Raw genomic sequence first — 18,343 nt, 5'->3', positions numbered from 1 at the left:
TCATGACATTTATGTAAAAGTTAAATTTCAAATTCAAATTTTGCATAGTTATCATTCATCTAACGCTGATAGTATATACACTGTCAGTATAGGAAAGATTAATCCTTAAGATAATAAAACTAAGATTACAAGAATGGATGCACTAATGAAAAAACCATATCTGCTGTCAGCACAAGGACAAATTATTGTAATTATAGTAATCAAGCTAGGTAGGATGGATTGAGTTAGGTGATTAGGTGCGAAAGATTGTAAGTTTGAGATTCTAAATTCAAAACCTTTCACTCAAAAAAAATGATAGGTAATTAATTCGCATGGATGCGCTCAATGTCACCAAAATCATGTTAAGAGCACAATGCATACAACAAGTAATATTTTTATATCTCCATCACTAATGCATGCATTTGTTCTCAATATGTCTGTACTTTTGATAAATCGCATCCATTATTTGATTCAAAACCTCACGCAAATCATTAAAAAGGAATATGATAATTAATAATCATCTTACAGTAGAGATGTTTTTAGCACTTAGTCGTTCTGGTTATTGGTCCTCATCATTCTACCTGTCATGATCTTAAAACCGAACGCTAAGAATTAGAAAATAAAATAAGGTAATTATGTTAAAGCAAGTTGGCTCAATTGATAAGAAAAAATTACTTCTTTACCAAAGATCTGTAATAATCTCTATAAACGATTTATGATCCCTACAAATCCGCCCAAATTTTTTATTATATATATATATATATATATATATATATATATATATATATATATATATAAACACTCGTCCCCGCATCTAAATTTAAAGTCTCTACGGTACAATTTGAAAGTATGATCTAACATGGGATGTAACACCAAAACTAGGAATTGAAGGTGCGTCAAATATTGCAAGATTTACACCAATCAAACAATACAATATTACATATATATATAAACACTCGTCCCCGCATCTAAATTTAAAGTTTCTACGGTACAATTTGAAAGAATGATGTAACACCAAAACTAGGAATTGAAGGTACATCAAATATTGCAAGATTTACACCAATCAAACAATACAATAGGGGTGTAACAACCATAGATGTAACACAGGATCCAAAATGATTTGAAATTTGGGTAGTAATCTTAGTTTTCCTTAGTACGTATTTTTTAAATATTTTTGTTTAATGTTATTATTTTCTAGTTATATTCGTTTCAACGAGTGAATGCGCGAAAATTGGGTTGGTGAAACAATTTACGAGCACATGTGCCACTGACCAGTCCGCTGAATCTCAAGGCCCTCAAAGCCGGATCCATGTCAAACGCCATTTCTCTCATTAATTTCCGTTCTTGTATGAAAGTTTTTAGTTGTCTCGTATTAATAATTAATTTCTTAATTTTATTATTTCATGTTACTGCTGTGTGCCCAAAAATTGGCAATGTTAATAGACTGAGCCTTATCTTTAACTAAGTTGTGCGAACATTGGAGCTAAATATTATGGTCAAATTAAATATGAGTTGAGTCTGAACTTAATTAAAGCTCAGCTTGATTAAAACTTGGCCCCAACAATTGGATGCACATAATATATGCACTTTATAACAATACATATTGTAACTAGGGATGGCAATGCTAATGGGGCGGGGAAGTGTACCCCCGCCCCGCCACCCGCTTTAAAAAAATAAATATATAAAAAATATATATGTATATAATTATATATAATATATAATTTAATTAGTTACAAACTTATGATAATGATATTATTAGTTATATGTATTAAATAATGTCTATTAGTATATATAATAAAATTGATATTATTAATTATATATGTGTACTAATACAAATTATTAATTGGTTATACTAAATTTACTAATACATTTATACTAAATTCCTAATCACACTTAATATAATAACATTTTTTTCTTAAAAAAAGCACAAGCACAATAATAAATTAGTGATTGTATTTGTGCCAAAAGTGAAAACTTGACTACTTTAGATATATTTATTTCATCATATTGGATTGTATTAAAATAATTTTTGTTTGATTGTTTTTATAAGTTTCAATCATAAAATTATAATGAATAATAATTTGATGATGTGTTAATATTTTAGTACTTGATTATTTACTAAAATTTAACCATAATAAAATATATAACAAATTTTTATTAGCCCCGCGGGGGAAGCCGGGCGGGGCGGGGGGAGCGGGGGATGGGTGATGGGGCGGGTCGGAGGGAGTTTGTAGGCAGCGGGGCGGGGGATGGGGGAGGGGTCCCCCGCCCCAACCCCGCCCCGTTGCCATCCCTAATTGTAACTTAAAAAATTAATAGTTCTTGGATAATCTTATAATAATACAAGAATATTAAACTTATATTATGTATAATTATGAATTAAATTGTGAGCTTAGTCTAACCCCGGTTTAAGTTTGAAACTTAATAATTTTGTGAGTTGGGTATGAGCCTTGTGAACCCAAGCCTGAAATCTGAAAAGCTAAAAGTCTTGTTTCTTTTGTAAGCCAAATTTAAACTTGTCAAATCCCGACTCATTAGGTCTGATTGACAGCTCTACTATACGTTGTCTTGATTTAGGCCTATTGTAACATTCTTATCAATTTTTGATACATTTATGACATTGGATTTTGTGTTGGTTGATTATCAATAGTTTGTGCTGAAGGTTTTGTAAGATTTCCTGAATCCTATTTTGAATGTTGATCGCGCATATCTTTTGGTTATTTAACAAGAAGATAATTGATCTCTTTTTTGAATACGTGTCAGTTGGTACTAGAACAGGTTTCTTGTAGGATGGTGTAGCGTAAGGGTGTGCCTAACCTGATTGATGGAGTTAGGGGTTGTCCTGTGATTCAAGTAATTCACAATAGCTTCCATCGCAACGACGCAAACTTCCACTTCATAAGCTGCTGCAAAGGCTTGAATTACAAGGCTACTACAAGATACCGGTACCCTAATAGGTATCAGATATATGAGAATAAAGACCGGATCTATGAGAATAAAAATAAGATCCATGGGATTATGTCAACAATTATTGTAACGACAGTTAATCTTTGAGAAGAAGAAGCTTGAGGAAGGAAAGGCATTATTTTTCATAGGTAGACGGCACCAATTTAAATTCTCCAATCGTGGATCACAGGTTAAATCCACGTCGGATGGTACCATGAATTATTAGCAGTTTTCTCGTTGTTTCTTTTCCTTTTCCAATTGGAAGTTTCTAGTTGTTTCGTGTTTCTAGGTGGTTTTTTATTTTTTTATTTTCTTTTATTTTCGGCTTTTCTACTAGCTGTTTGTATATAAATAAGCTTAGTTTAGAGATATTGTAACATTCTTATCAATTTTTGACAAATAAATGTAATATTGAACACTTTGTGTTGGTTGATTTATCCATATTTTCTTAAATGCAGTCAAGGTTCTATAAGATACTTTGAATCTTGCTTTGAAGGTTGATCATATAACTTGTTAGGGGAGAAACATCTCGAAAAAATCCATTAAAAAATCCAATATGTAAGTTAGGAATCCAAATCTGACCAAAAAATTTAAATTATTCAGTCTCAGACACTTACATATTAAACGCTCTCTTTCTCTATCACTAGGATCAATGTGAGACATAATCCCTTACTCATGAACTTAACAAATCTCCCCCTTTATAAGTAACCCCTCACATTAAATCCAAATTTACAAACTCTTTTTCAAACCCACTTTTAATATTCAACACAATCCCACCTTAACACCTAAGGTCACATCTTCTCCCAATCATGGACTCACTCTTCTTCAACATCCAAGTCCATCTGGATTCCCAACCCCTATCAGCCCTTGACTCTTTGATCTACAACCAACTGAACCTTTTGCCAAACCCATGGCGCACTTGTCCAACACCAGCCAAACTCCTCGACACTTTCGGTCCACCACCAAGAAGAGAATTTTTACTGGTCCAACTCCAAAAAGAATTTATTTGTCCATGAGTAGTCCAGTCTTGCAATGTAAAACTCTGATACCACTTGTTAGGGGAGAAACACCTCAAGAGAGTCTATAAAGAGGCCAATATGTAAGTCAAAAATCCAATTTTGACTTAAAAGGTTAAACTATTAGGTTTCGGACTCTTACTTACATATTAACAGCTTTTTTTCCATTTCTCGGACCAATGTGAGATATAATCCTTTACTCATGAACTTAACATAAGTTTGGTTCTATAGAAAGAATTCCCTATATCTCTTGTTTGAATATGCTTCCGTATCAGACAATTTTATCTCGAGTCATCAATGCCACGTTTGGTATCATATAATAAGTTTGGAATAGGTATTATGTGACGCCCCCACTTCTCCCTAAGGCGAACCAAAGGGTATCCGCGGGACGCCTGCCCAGCTCTCGCCAGGACTCATTACAATCCATCATTCAAAAGCCCGAAATACTTTAAGTAACTTCAATACATAATTAAAATACTTCAAATATCTCACACTTACAATTATGTAGCTTTCCAAGCTTAAATACAACCCAACGGAAAAGGGGTACAATAACCATCCGTTATAATATAACTTAAAATCTTCAAAAGAAAACAATCTAGTACTACTCACGAGTACCCTTGGTCTCGAACCCTGTAAAAGAAAACCACAACGTGGGATGAGCTACACAGCCCAGTGAGGTTCCAAGACACTCTAACAGTTCAAATAAATCAAGTAAGTTGGGCATATCATATGCATGGTTCAAGGTTACACAATGGCATGTTATCATGAGGTGATAATCATTGCACGGGTAATTTGAGACATGTATCATGATATGAGACATTTATCATGAGACAGTTATCATAGTTCAAGACATTGGCATGTATAGTTCACGAGTGATTGGAGCTTATTACAGGTGCGAGTAATTAAGCATGTTACAGGTATGGAGCATTAACATGAAACAAGTATCATGATATGAGTACATTGGACAGGTAACAGGCATGGAGCATAACACAGGCATGGCTCAGGATTTCATGTTGGCATTTTAGCATGAAACAATTATCATGATACAAAATAAACATATACTGTAGGATACGGTGTTCCAGTGGAACTCTGTCGGTCATCTGCACCTTATGACTTCCGGATCCCCTCGGTTTGACTGGCCATCACCTTATCCCTCCAGTGGTAATACTCGAGTATACCGAAACGGTGGCCCAGGATTCCAACCTACCCGACCGAGCCCAGTCCTGGCTCGAGTAAGTCAGTAACCAAGGGCAGGGCCCAAGTTCAGCTTAGAGCTTACAACATGCACAGGTAGCCAAGTAATTCGGCAAAAGGTAAACTTCACATTTGAGTAGGTCGAGTGAGGTAAAGTACACACTCGCCTAACAATAATGGACAGCTTCATATAACATGTGATTCATGATAATCAAGTAATCAAGTGGATACTTAGCACGTAAGCACGTAAGCAATACAAGTTGATTTCATGGGAGCATGTAATTCACGGATATCGAATAGTCATGTAGATTGGAATTCATGTGAGCAAATAGTCAGGTAATCAGGTAGTCATGTGGGTTGGTAAACGGTTCACGGTTAACGGTTAACGGTTAACGGTTAACGGTTCACGGTTCACGGTTGACGGTTAACGGTTGAGTAGTGATGGTTAATTGACAGGCATTTGTCATATTAATAGGTCATCATTAGCCATTATCCCATTTTTACCACGTGAGAGTCGAGGAGATTCACTCCAACGACGTATGCAACCTTAACATACCAAGTTATGTTATTCGAGTATTTCCAAGCATGAGTTATTCATCTCAAAAGAGAACGAGTGCGATAAAGTACACACTCGACTCCATTTTTAAAAAAAAACCGAGTAGGCTAAGCAAGCAATCTAGCAAGTTAAGCATGTATCGAGTTCATATGGTCATTTGATATGGTTAATCATTTAACCAATTCATGTAGATATGTAATGCAAGTATACATTCCTTAAATAGGCATGAGTATGGTAAATACTTAACATATAGCTGAATTTTATCAGAAGAAACCATTTTCAAATTCTATCCACAAACAGCTCGTTTTTGAGCATCAAGATACAAGTCCTGTCCTGTCTCCTGGAGAGAAACGAAACAAGACAGTGATTTTCAATCGAATGGTGTGACTCACTCAAGTGGAAACAGAATGTAAAATTGGTACCAATGGAAATTTGGGAATGTCTAGTTTCCAATGCCACAAACGGCACTTGATTTCGACATCGGAGCGAAGAGTTATGGCCGATACAAAATGACTGCCTGGGCAATACGGGATTCATTTTCCAGTTTTGCTAACTTTGGAAATCAACTCATTTGACCAACCAAATCATGTTATTTTTCAATGAAATTTTGTACACACTCACAATAACATGTAATCAACATAATCAAGTCATTAGAATCTCAAAATTTTACACAAAAATGGTCGGACAAGGCAGGGGTAAAATGGTCACTTTTGCTCCAAGCACCTCCTATGATTTTCTACCAACAATACAACATTAATCCACTAATTTAAACACTAAACCACCATTAATTTCATCATCAATCATCAAATCAGTCCTCAAGTCATTGTGGGAGTTCATAGAGCCCACACATCAAAATCCAATATAAATAAAGCTACCCGCATGAAAATACAAGCTTATAAGTGCAATACTACTTCCATAAACTAAGATTCAAGAGGTTGATCGTCTATTACCTTTTTAGATGATAAAACCAGAAATTTTAGTCACCAAAAACTCCAAGAAAAACCGTGAGATGATGTCCTTCTTCTAGCTTAAGATGATCACCAAGTGCTTAGCAACGTGTGTTCAAAGTTTGAGGTGATTTGGTGGAGGATTAGTGAAGATTTGAAGAAGAAATTGAAGAAGAAACTTGTTTCTTTTCTCTCTTGAGGTGCACGGATGGAATGGAAGCAAAAGAGTCAGCAATTGAGGTAAGTATGTGGAGAGTTTTAATCTAGTGTGATGCACCCATGTGAAACTAAAATGTGTGGCTCTCATTGATTCAAAGGTCAACTCTTTTTCCCGCGCGTTTCGTGTTCGATTCCTCTCGAATTTGTTTCACTAGTGCACTAAACCTCTAATGCACTTATATTCATATAAATATTATTCACTCTCAATTGTCCCAAAATAAGGGTCTAAAGTTCCTAAATTAAATCGCGCGTGTGAAAATGCGTATTTCCAATTTAGGCGCGATAACGCGAAACTTCCGAGAAATTCTTATAACGACAGTACTAATAACTATCACTTGAGTATTTAAACATTAAAATACCTAATTTAGATCCATTGTACATGTCTCCAATATTTCAAACTTATTGTACTCTCAATCGGTCAAGATTTCCAAAGACGTGTTTACTATTTTCACTAAACGAGCTTCCGGAAATTAATTTTTGAAACAAGTCACTTTAAAAATATAATGAAACTATATTTCCATGTAATTAGGTCTCAAGAGCTTAGAAAATAATATTCGGAGTAAAAGGCCAAATAAATAATTAAATAAGTTAGAAATAGGAGATTAAATAAGTAAATTTTTTTGCGAGTTCTCACAACCTCCCCTCCTTAAAAGAATTTCGTTCTCGAAATTCATACCTTCTGTAATCTCAAACAGCTCTGAACCGTGTGGTGTGTTCCTGTCATGCGTTCTTTCAGACGCCACTGATCGGTTTCTCCTTCCATTGACTTGTCGAGGGACAGTTCCATTTCCCTGTTGAGCAGTGGTTTCTCGTGGATACCTCCTTGGACAGTCATGAACTTTATGATTCGTACTCCCACATCCCATACACTTTCGTCCCTTTAGCCAACAATTTTCTTCAGTGTGATTCGTCCTTCCACAATATCCACAAGTCGGACGAGGTGTTGTGACCTGACTTGCTTGTGAGGTTTTCTTTGAACGTGTCTGTCCTACTGAAATTCCTCGCGACATAGTTCCTTTTGGTTCCTTTATCATGAGTGGTGCAGGAAGTAACAGTCCTACTCCATCCACTTCTCTTCTAACTTTGGGTGGTGGTCCATTTTCTCCTAGTGTACTGTCAGATGCATCTCTTTTCCTGGCTTGAAAAGCTCTCAGTTGAGATTTTGTGCTTTCTACCCTTTGCGCTTTTTCGAAAGTGTCACTAAATGTTTCAACCTGTGCTGCTGACGGGTTTTTACTTTAAGTGCAAGTTTAATTCCGAATTTACACCCGTTGGACTGCAAGTATACAGGTCGCAATTGTAGTACGAGATGTGTATCGGGTCGATCCCACGAGGAGCAATTTAAAACAATTATTAGATACTAATTTACTCTATTATTTAGACTTACAATTAATTTGAGCAGAAACTTCAGATTTTAATTCAACTACAAAAATTCTTAAATAGATAAATGCAATTTCACAATAGGAGTAGAATTCACTAAATATTAAGATCTAGGGATGTAGATTCCACTTATGACACAAAAGATCTAAAATGAATTAATTCAACACTTGTTACTACTCTTGTTTAACCAAGGATTCATTTCCAGAAATACCAAAATCACATTCTCATGATAATAATGGGTTAAAACAGATTAGTTTGTCCTAATCTCTTGGTAAATACTAAATCTGTTCTTATTCACACATGAAATGCAGATTTCATCCACTTGAATGTATTTCTATTCTCATGAATATACAACTCAAGTTCTACTTGTGTCATTCCATTATTTTTACCATTTCTCAATGAGTAAAAACAACTATAAACCTGCCATTGGTGATCAAGCAACAACAAGTAATCCAACATACACAAGTAGATAAGTTAATACAAGACATAACAAGCATAAATCACAATCACTTCATATCATTTGGCCATAAGCTTCATCTACTCCCTAGATAAAGGAAATTAGCTACTCATGAATGATGAAACACTCATAACTTCATTAATGCAAATCATCATAAATTTACAAATACAAAAAGAATAAAGAAAGTCTTAGCCAAGATATGGTGAAGCCTTCCAAAAATCTCCTTGTCTTGAACTTAGATGATTACAAGATGAAACCTCAATTGTCCCTTGCAAGTACCTAGCTAGAGAGACTATGTTTTTCTGTCAGAAACTAAGCTACGAATGGTTCCCAGATCTCTCCCCATATCTCTGCATAAAAAAACACTCAAATGCTCCATTTTTCCAAGTCAAATTCTATCCTTTGATTCCCAAATCTCCACTTTGTTAGCATAGTCAAAAACCAATATTTTTGACTTGAAAATAAGCCACTTTTCTTGCCCTTTTGTCTTCTGAAGCATGTGCACCGAATTCCCTTGCATCTTATAGCTGGAAAGTGGTATGAACACAAGAGAATTGGCTGAGTCAAATTGCAGAATTTCGGCTATAAAACGCGCCTACACAAAACGCGGTTACAAGTCACGTTTTGTGTACTCGCGTATTCACTTTGGCCTTACTTCATCTGCGATTTTCTCTATCATAAAGGCCGAACTAGCTTTTGTGAAAAACACAAAAGTTGTAGCCCTTTGAGTTAGCTTTCCAATGCTTCAAGAATCATCCAAATCGGAGTTTTGTAGCCTGAGCTATGATCGAAATACTGTCACCTGTTCAAACCTCTGTTTTAACTTCCGACCACAGAATGCAGCTTCTGTATTCCAATGTTTTGTCCATGAATATGGCAGAAATGGATTTCGATGTCTTCATACGAATTGTAGGTCTCTTTCTTAGCTTTAAAATGGTATAAAGATCACCTCAATCCGATAAGTGTAGCTCCAGATATGGTCAAAATACTGAAGAGTGTCAAAACTGACTTGTATTGCATTTCCTCACTTGAACGTTTTTCACTTCATTCTTCTTGTTGCCACTTGAATTCATCACCAAATCTCTATTTTTTACCTCATTTGACATCCTTTGGTGAATGAATCATCATTCCTGCATAAAAATGAAGTTTTTACTATTAAAATCAATAGAAATGCAATATTATCCACTTTTACCAAAAATATATAATTTTACCAAAAACCTCTTTATTTTAATTATAAAACTAAATAATCAACTCAAAATTAACTAATAAAATGCACTTAAAAATACGTAAAATAAACTCTTATCAAATACCCCCACACTTGAATCATTGCTTGTCCTCAAGCAATATAAAATTCCAACCATCAATGATCCAAAAATTGAAAATAAACATATGTAGTATTTCAACTCCATTTCCTTGAATCAAGGTAAATAACCCTTATGTGATCTTTCCATTAAGTTCAAGTACTCATAATATCAAGCAAAGAAGAGCCAAGTATACCATAATTTTACCAATTCAACTCAACTTCTTATTTTTATCCAATTTCGCAAGCAAGCAACTCCTATAGTCAATAAAGATGCTAACTAATCTCATGATCAACTTCTTATTTTTCTTAAAGAGGGATTTAATTTACTTTTTATTTATTTTTTTATTTATTTTTTATATATATATATTTTAAGGGTTAAATATTACTTAAGTTGTGAAAAATGCCTTTTGACGCGAAGATCAACATTTTTAGATGCAGATCCCCGGTTACTCAACATTTCACATACTCAAGTTGCTTTGCATACTCTTAATTCAAGTACATTTTTACGCGAATGTCGACATTTGTAGATGCCAACCCCCGGTTACTCGGTATGAGAATCATTGGAGTAGAATAACCCATTTTTTTTTATTTTTTTTTTCAATATATATATATAAAATAAAATTCCCTCTAAGAGTAATCATGAGAAGAGTATGACACTTATTAACCATATTAATTTCTTATCTTATAAAATTAGATAAAAAGAAGAATTTTCATCAAATATACAAAATGTAGGCATAATTTTCTCCACTTTACTAGATATACTTTCCTATAGATGTAAAAATTATAATCACATAAAAATCATTTCCAAATTTCATGAGAAAAGAAGTATCAAAACCGCATATATTTATTTTAAAAGGATAAGTGACAAAATTTTATTTAAGGTTTTGGAAAAATTTTGACAGAGTCTCCCCTTAAAAGTGGACTAAAACTCCCTGCCAGCAACCACAAGAAACACCATTTAAGCACAAGAATTATATCAAACACAACTAAAACCACAAGTATCACACATATTTCTGCCCCCCACACTTAAATTACACATTGTCCTCAACGTGTAGGGAAGAAATGAAACAAAAGAAGAAAAGAAAAGAAAGAAGTACTCCCCAAGTCAATGGCTGAGATCCTTATCAGCCACTAATCACGAACCACTGTCAAAATACAAGTACCTACCACATAGAAAACAGAAAAATAAAATGAAGTTAACATCTTAAGTTCCACAAGTTAAGATAATTAGGCAAGCAAGTTCATCAACTAAAGATAGCTTCTGCAGTGTGCCAAGTCAGTCATCCCCCTCGGCATCATCGTCATCCTCTGCATCACGATTGGGCGGTGGATGAATGCCCAAATGATCTTCAATTCGGCTTAGACGATTCCTAACGTCAGCGAACTGGAATGCAAAGTCCTCCATATGATCAAAAAGTCGCTGCCAATTAGTTTGTGGTGGAGGAGGAGGTGGTGCTGCAGTAGAAGGTCCAGCTTCATCCCGACCATGTCTAGCCTTTTGTCTCCGCTCCTGAACAGGGCGTGGAATGTCTCCCGTGCCAATACCAAGGCGGCGAAGAGTAGTGATAGTCATCTCAGCACGTGGTGGAACATACTCCCGCCGCATGCCTTCCAAGGGAACCTCAAAACGGGGGAAGATTAAAGTCAGTAGACGAGGAAATGAAAGTTTGAAGGAAGTTGTCTTACGCCTCGCCGTAGACCTAATGTGGCTGATGATGATGTTAGGCAATGAAATCCGAGCATATGGAGATGTCCGGTTATGGAACATGTAATCCAAGAAGTAGATATCGCTCTTGCGGACCTCCGTGTGCCCCGTCTTCTTTGGGATGACATTGTGAGCCATCATGTAAATGATAAGACGATGACGAGGTTCGAATACATTCGCCAATATGGTCTCCTTTCTGGTAGAGCGAAAAGGTTGGTACTCGAGACCAAACCTAGCCATGGCCAACGAGGGATCCCACCTCCTATTCGGGGGAACAAACTCCTTCTTCAAGTCTACTGGACGTCCGTCATCCATACACCCCAAAATAGCAGCCAAATCTTGCCGTGACAAGGTGATTCGTCTTCCACACACCCAGGACTCAACTATTTCTCCACTATGGCGCGCCTTACTTTCAATATTGGCGTAAAACTCGCGCACCAAGTCTGGGTAGTAATGGTTTGGAAGGGTGAGAATCGGAGCCCATCCAAGCTGAGCAAAAGCCTCCGAGATGTTATACATCATCTCCACCGTTTGGTTCACGTGCATCTCAAATAGGAACTCCAAGTTAGCATGCTCCTCATGCCATTCTTGATTCCTTCGATTAGTGAATCTTGCACTGTCAAACACAGATCTTCCCGGTCCACGAGAGCTGCCCTCACCAGGCTGTCGACTAACCGGTGGCGGAGAAGGTGAACTCTCCTCCTCAGACACGTCCATCTCTTCATTAACCTCTCTCTCCTCACTACTAGAGGATGAAAATACCGCTCTTCTTCCCCTTGGCATAGTACCTAAAAGAAAGTGTTGCAATTAACCACATATATGTAGACACAATGCACAATTTGGCAATGAATGTTCTAAAATGATCCAAATAACCTCCAATTTATCCCTTCAAGTGACAACACGTCCAATAACTAATGTATAGGACCAAACAAGAAGAGCCATAATTTATGCCCAAAAATTACTCAAAATCACCAATTGAAACAAGATATGCAGTAATTATAACCCAATCAGTGAAATTAGCAACAATTATGATTATAACTACTGAGAATTAACAATAATAACATGCCTTTAACTATAATCATGTTTAAGCAAAAATTAACCAATTAACTCACTAAATCAACCAAATTACTCAATATATACAATGCATATGCCCAAACATCATCAACTAACCATCCTTAACCATAATTAATCATCACCAATGGCTCAAAAACATCCTAAATCCATTTTCCAATTTCCTCCAAATATAGCAATTGTGAATTTTTAAAGCAATAATGACCAACAACTTGCTACATTTAAACATGTAAACATACTTAAACAATCTTAATAAGCATGAATAAATTCAAAAATGGTCAAATACATCATCAAATTTTCGACATTAAAAGATGTCAGATAGCTCAGGATAAAAAAATATGACTTTCTAAAATCAAAAGATTTGATGAAGAAACTTACCTCAATTACGTAGAAGGATGTTTGGTGATGCTAAAAATGTCAAAAGCCCTATGAAACAACCACCAATTGACCTCAAATAGAAGAAATTAGAGTTTAAGAACCCTAACCTTTAATCCGTCAAAAACCTGATTTTAGGTGTTTTTCTTGGATTTTAATCGGTTAAAAAGGGTATATGAAGCTCAAAAGGTGTTGGGGTGATGATTTCTAGCAAGATTATGGAACAAAATGGAAGATTTGTGAGTTGGGTAGAAGAGAAGAAGAAAAACGCGCCTGAAAAATTAAGAAGAGAGGAAAAAAAATGATGCTGAAATCGCGTTTCTGAAGGCTATATTCAGACACAGAAACCGCGACTAAAAACGCGCCTTCAACTCGCGTTTTTTAAGTCGCGTTTCCTGCACAAATCTTGCAGGACTGAAAACGCGACTGTGTTGGAAAACGCGACTTCGCGTCGCGTTTCAGAGGTCGCGTTTTTGAGTCTTGATCCAGGCTTGAAAACGCGACTTCCATTAAAACGCGACTTTAGGTCGTGTTTTGAAGGCGCGTTTTCTTTTCTGCAGGCGCAGAATTGAAAACGCGATTCTGAGAAACGCGACTTTTAGTCGCGTTTTCTTTGGAAAACGCGTTTTCTGCTTCGATTTTTAGCAGAATTTCAACTTTTGAAAAATTACAAAAGGTACCCCAATGACTCAGAATGCATCATAGATCATTTGTTTGCCAATTTTAATGACTGGAATAAATGTAAAACATTAAAAACATGCATTTTACCCCTTTATAATGAATCAAAAACACCTTTAACACAAATCGAGGGGTTGAGTTGTTTGATCAAAGTTCGCCTTTTTTGTACTCAATTGGTCATCCTTGCCTTCAATTGCCAACCCTACATTACAAAAACAACAATTTAGCTAAAACATTGATTCAAACCACAAAATCACACCAAGTTAACAAATATAACCTAAATATTGGGTTGCCTCCCAATTAGCGCTTTTGTTTATAGTCGTTGGCTCGACTGAAAAAGTTGAATCACTTTAGAGCATTAGAGAGAGATTTTCTCCCCATGGGTCGAAACTCCCGAACCAATCCACCATGTGGTGAACCATGCATTGATCTTCATAGTCCAATTTCCTCAAATGCCAAGGAGGAATATTAGACTTGTCATAGAGAGGCTCAACTTCACCTTGGAGTGGATTTTGCTTGTCTTTTCTGAATTGGCTCAACTTTTCACCATTTTCTTCATGGAATGGAGAATTTATTAAGCCAACTTCCATCCTTATCTTCTCCTCCTTTGTTCCTACACCATGAAAGTTAGTACCAAGGACATTTATAAATTTAACTTCTTCGGTCCTTTCTTGGTTAACCTTTTCATCATATGGCATATTAGAAACAAGAGCAGTAGGCTCTATATTCCTTTCTTTATTATCCAAATTGAATTCCAATTCCTCACCATTAACCCGTAATATAAGCCTACCTTTTTCTACATCAATTATAGTTCGTGCAGTGGCTAAAAACGGTCGTCCTAGAATAATTGGCATTCTCACATCTTCTTCAATATCTAAGATAACAAAATCCACAGGTATTATAGATTGTCTTACTTTTATGAGCACATTTTTCAAAATACCCATGGGACGTGTGATTGACCAATCCGCCAATTGCAATGTAATATTGGTAGCTTTTAGTTCTTGAAGTCTCAATCTCCGGGCAACCGATAACGCCATAAGTGACACACTTGCACCTAAATCACATAAAGCATTAGAAAAATGCAATTGACCAATAGTGCAAGGAATAGAAAAACTTCCCGGATCTTTCAATTTAGGAGGGAGTTTATTCTTAATCAATGCACTACACTCTTCCGTTAATGCTATCATCTCATTATCTACAATTTTCCTCTTCTTTGACATGATGTCTTTCAAGAAACGTGCATAAGAGGGAATCTGTGTTATAGCATCAATGAAAGGAATGTTAATGTGCAATTGTTTAAACATTTTGAAGAACTTTTCAAACTCCCGATCCTGTCCATCTTTCTTCAACCTGTGAGGAAAAGGTATCACATTAGAATTTAATTTGGGATGAAGTGCATCAATATCAATGATAACATGATCATTTTGACTTTCTTGCTCCCCTTCAATTGCTTGCTTCTTGTCTTTTTCACCACCTGAATTTTCAAAATCGAATCCCTCAACCGTTTTACCGCTTCTAAGAATGATTGCATTGACATGCTCTCTCGGATTCACTTCGGTTTTACTTGGTAATTCACCAGGGTTTCTATTGTTAATCACATTGGCAATTTGACCAATTTGAACCTCCACATTCCTGTACATTGTAGTGAGTTGATCCAGTCTCCCTTCTACTCGTTCAAATCTGTCCGAAGTCACCTTAGCAAGTTTTTCCACCGCGATCTCCCAACTTGGTTTAGTTTCAGCCTGTGGTTGCCTTGGTTGAAATCCCGGCGGATTGGTTGGCCTTTGTTGATTGCCTTGATCTTTCCATCCAAAGTTTGGATGATTTCTCCACCCCGGATTGTAAGTATTCGAGTAGGGATTATTTGGAGCATTTCGGTTGTAATTATTGACAAATTGTACCTGCTCAGAATCAACACACTCATTAATATCATGTTCACCTCCACAGAAAGAGCAACAAGCTACGTGAGCATTAGATGAACTTGGACCAACTCCACCTTGTCTACTTAGCAATTTCATCACATTATTCATTTGAGCACTCAGCATATTGAGAGTGTCCATTTCGATCATACCTGCGTGATGTCTCGTATTACCTCTTTCATTGGCCCATTGGTAGTTATTTGCGGCCATTTCTTCTATCAAATTCTGAGCTTCTTGGGGTGATTTACCCATTAAAGCTCCACCTGCGGCTGCATCAATAATAGTTTTAGTGGAGAAAGATAAACCATTATAAAAGGTTTGTATGATTAACCATTCAGGCAGTCCATGATGTGGACATTTCCGAAGCAAATCTCTAAACCTTTCCCATGCCTCATATAATGATTCTCCCTCCAATTGACTAAAACTAGTGATATCCATTCTAAGCTTAGCAGTCTTTCCTGGTGGAAAATACTTATTTAAGAATGCTCTTGATAAATCATCCCATCCGGTGAAAGTATTAGGAGCATGAGAGTGTAGCCAAAGTTTGGCCTTATCTCTCAATGAAAATGGGAACAATCTTAGCCTTATAGCATCATCACTAACTCCATTCATTTTAATTGTATCACAAATTTCCAAGAATGTAGCTAAGTGTGTATTAGGATCTTCTACTGCATTACCTCCAAATTGAGATTGTTGAACCATTTGGATAAGTGATGGTTTAATCTCAAAATTGTTAGCATTTACCGTAGGCCTTACTATGCTTGTTTGAGATCCTTGTGTTCCCGGTAGAGTATAATCTCGTAGAACTCGCCTATTTGGGTCATTTTCGGCCATCTCTTCCTCAAATGGTAGATCTATTGAGATTTCCTCTATAGGTTGCCAAATCTCTTGTTCCTCTTGCTGTGGTGGATGCCTCCTTTGTCTACGTAGTGTCCTCTCAATTTCTGGATCGAAAGGTGTAACTTCCCGAGACGCCCGGTGCATACACTACAAACAGAAATAAGAGATATTATGCAATTTCAATTGTCAAAAACTGATTACAATATAAGATTAAATATAATCTAAAAAAAATAAAGCTGTCTAAATTAATAAAGATGATTAGGCTCTAATATTGCCGCTCCCCGGCAACGGCGCCAAAAACTTGACGGGTTTTTACTTTAAGTGCAAGTTTAATTCCGAATTTACACCCGTTGGACTGCAAGTATACAGGTCGCAATTGTAGTACGAGATGTGTATCGGGTCGATCCCACGAGGAGCAATTTAAAACAATTATTAGATACTAATTTACTCTATTATTTAGACTTACAATTAATTTGAGCAGAAACTTCAGATTTTAATTCAACTACAAAAATTCTTAAATAGATAAATGCAATTTCACAATAGGAGTAGAATTCACTAAATATTAAGATCTAGGGATGTAGATTCCACTTATGACACAAAAGATCTAAAATGAATTAATTCAACACTTGTTACTGCTCTTGTTTAACCAAGGATTCATTTCCAGAAATACCAAAATCACATTCTCATGATAATAATGGGTTAAAACAGATTAGTTTGTCCTAATCTCTTGGTAAATACTAAATCTGTTCTTATTCACACATGAAATGCAGATTTCATCCACTTGAATGTATTTCTATTCTCATGAATATACAACTCAAGCTCCACTTGTGTCATTCCATTATTTTTACCATTTCTCAATGAATAAAAATAACTATAAACCTGCTATTGGTGATCAAGCAACAACAAGTAATCCAACATACACAAGTAGATAAGTTAATACAAGACATAACAAGAATGAATAACAATCACTTCATATCATTTGGCCATAAGCTTCATCTACTCCCTAGATAAAGGAAATTAGCTACTCATGAATGATAAAACACTCATAACTTCATTAATGTAAATCATCATGAATTACAAATACAAACAGAGTAAAGAAAGTCTTAGCCAAGATATGGTGAAGCCTTCCAAAAATCTCCTTGTCTTGAACTTAAATGATTACAAGATGAAACCTCAATTGTCCCTTGCAAGTACCTCGCTAGAGAGACTATGTTTTTCTGTAAGAAGCTAAGCTACGAATGGATGTTCAGACCTCTCCCTCTATCTCTGCATAAAAACTACTCAAAAGCTCCATTTTTCCAAGTCAAATTCTATCCTTTGATTCCCAAATCTCCACTTTGTTAGCATAGTCAAAAACCAATATTTTTGACTTGAAAATAAGCCACTTTTCTTGCTCTTTTGTCTTTTGAAGCATGTGCACCGAATTCCCTTGCATCTTATAGCTGGAAAGTGGTATGAACACAAGAGAATTGGCTGAGTCAAATTGCAGAATTTCGGCTATAAAACGCGCCTACACAAAACGCGGTTACAAGTCACGTTTTGTGTACTCGCATATTCACTTTGGCCTTACTTCATCTGCGATTTTCTCTATCATAAAGGCCGAACTAGCTTTTGTGAAAAACACAAAAGTTGTAGCCCTTTGAGTTAGCTTTCCAATGCTTCAAGAATCATCCAAATCGGAGTTTTGTAGCCTGAGCTATGATCGAAATACTGTCACCTGTTCAAACCTCTGTTTTAACTTCCGACCACAGAATGCAG

At 36.1% G+C, this 18,343-nt stretch overlaps 1 non-coding gene across 1 annotated transcript; it reads left to right on the top strand.

Moving 5' to 3' along the window:
• Window positions 1-16,085: 16,085 nt before the first annotated feature.
• On the top strand, window positions 16,086-16,192 carry LOC113687437 (small nucleolar RNA R71). Its single transcript, XR_003447758.2, has one exon. It is a non-coding gene; the product is annotated as a small nucleolar RNA R71 (small nucleolar RNA).
• Window positions 16,193-18,343: the final 2,151 nt, after the last annotated feature.

Source organism: Coffea arabica, chromosome 6e, assembly GCF_036785885.1.
Source record: "Coffea arabica cultivar ET-39 chromosome 6e, Coffea Arabica ET-39 HiFi, whole genome shotgun sequence".
Lineage (NCBI taxonomy): Eukaryota > Viridiplantae > Streptophyta > Magnoliopsida > Gentianales > Rubiaceae > Coffea > Coffea arabica.
The sequence above is the reverse complement of the archived record's forward strand: the minus strand, read 5'-3'. Positions and strand labels throughout refer to the sequence as shown.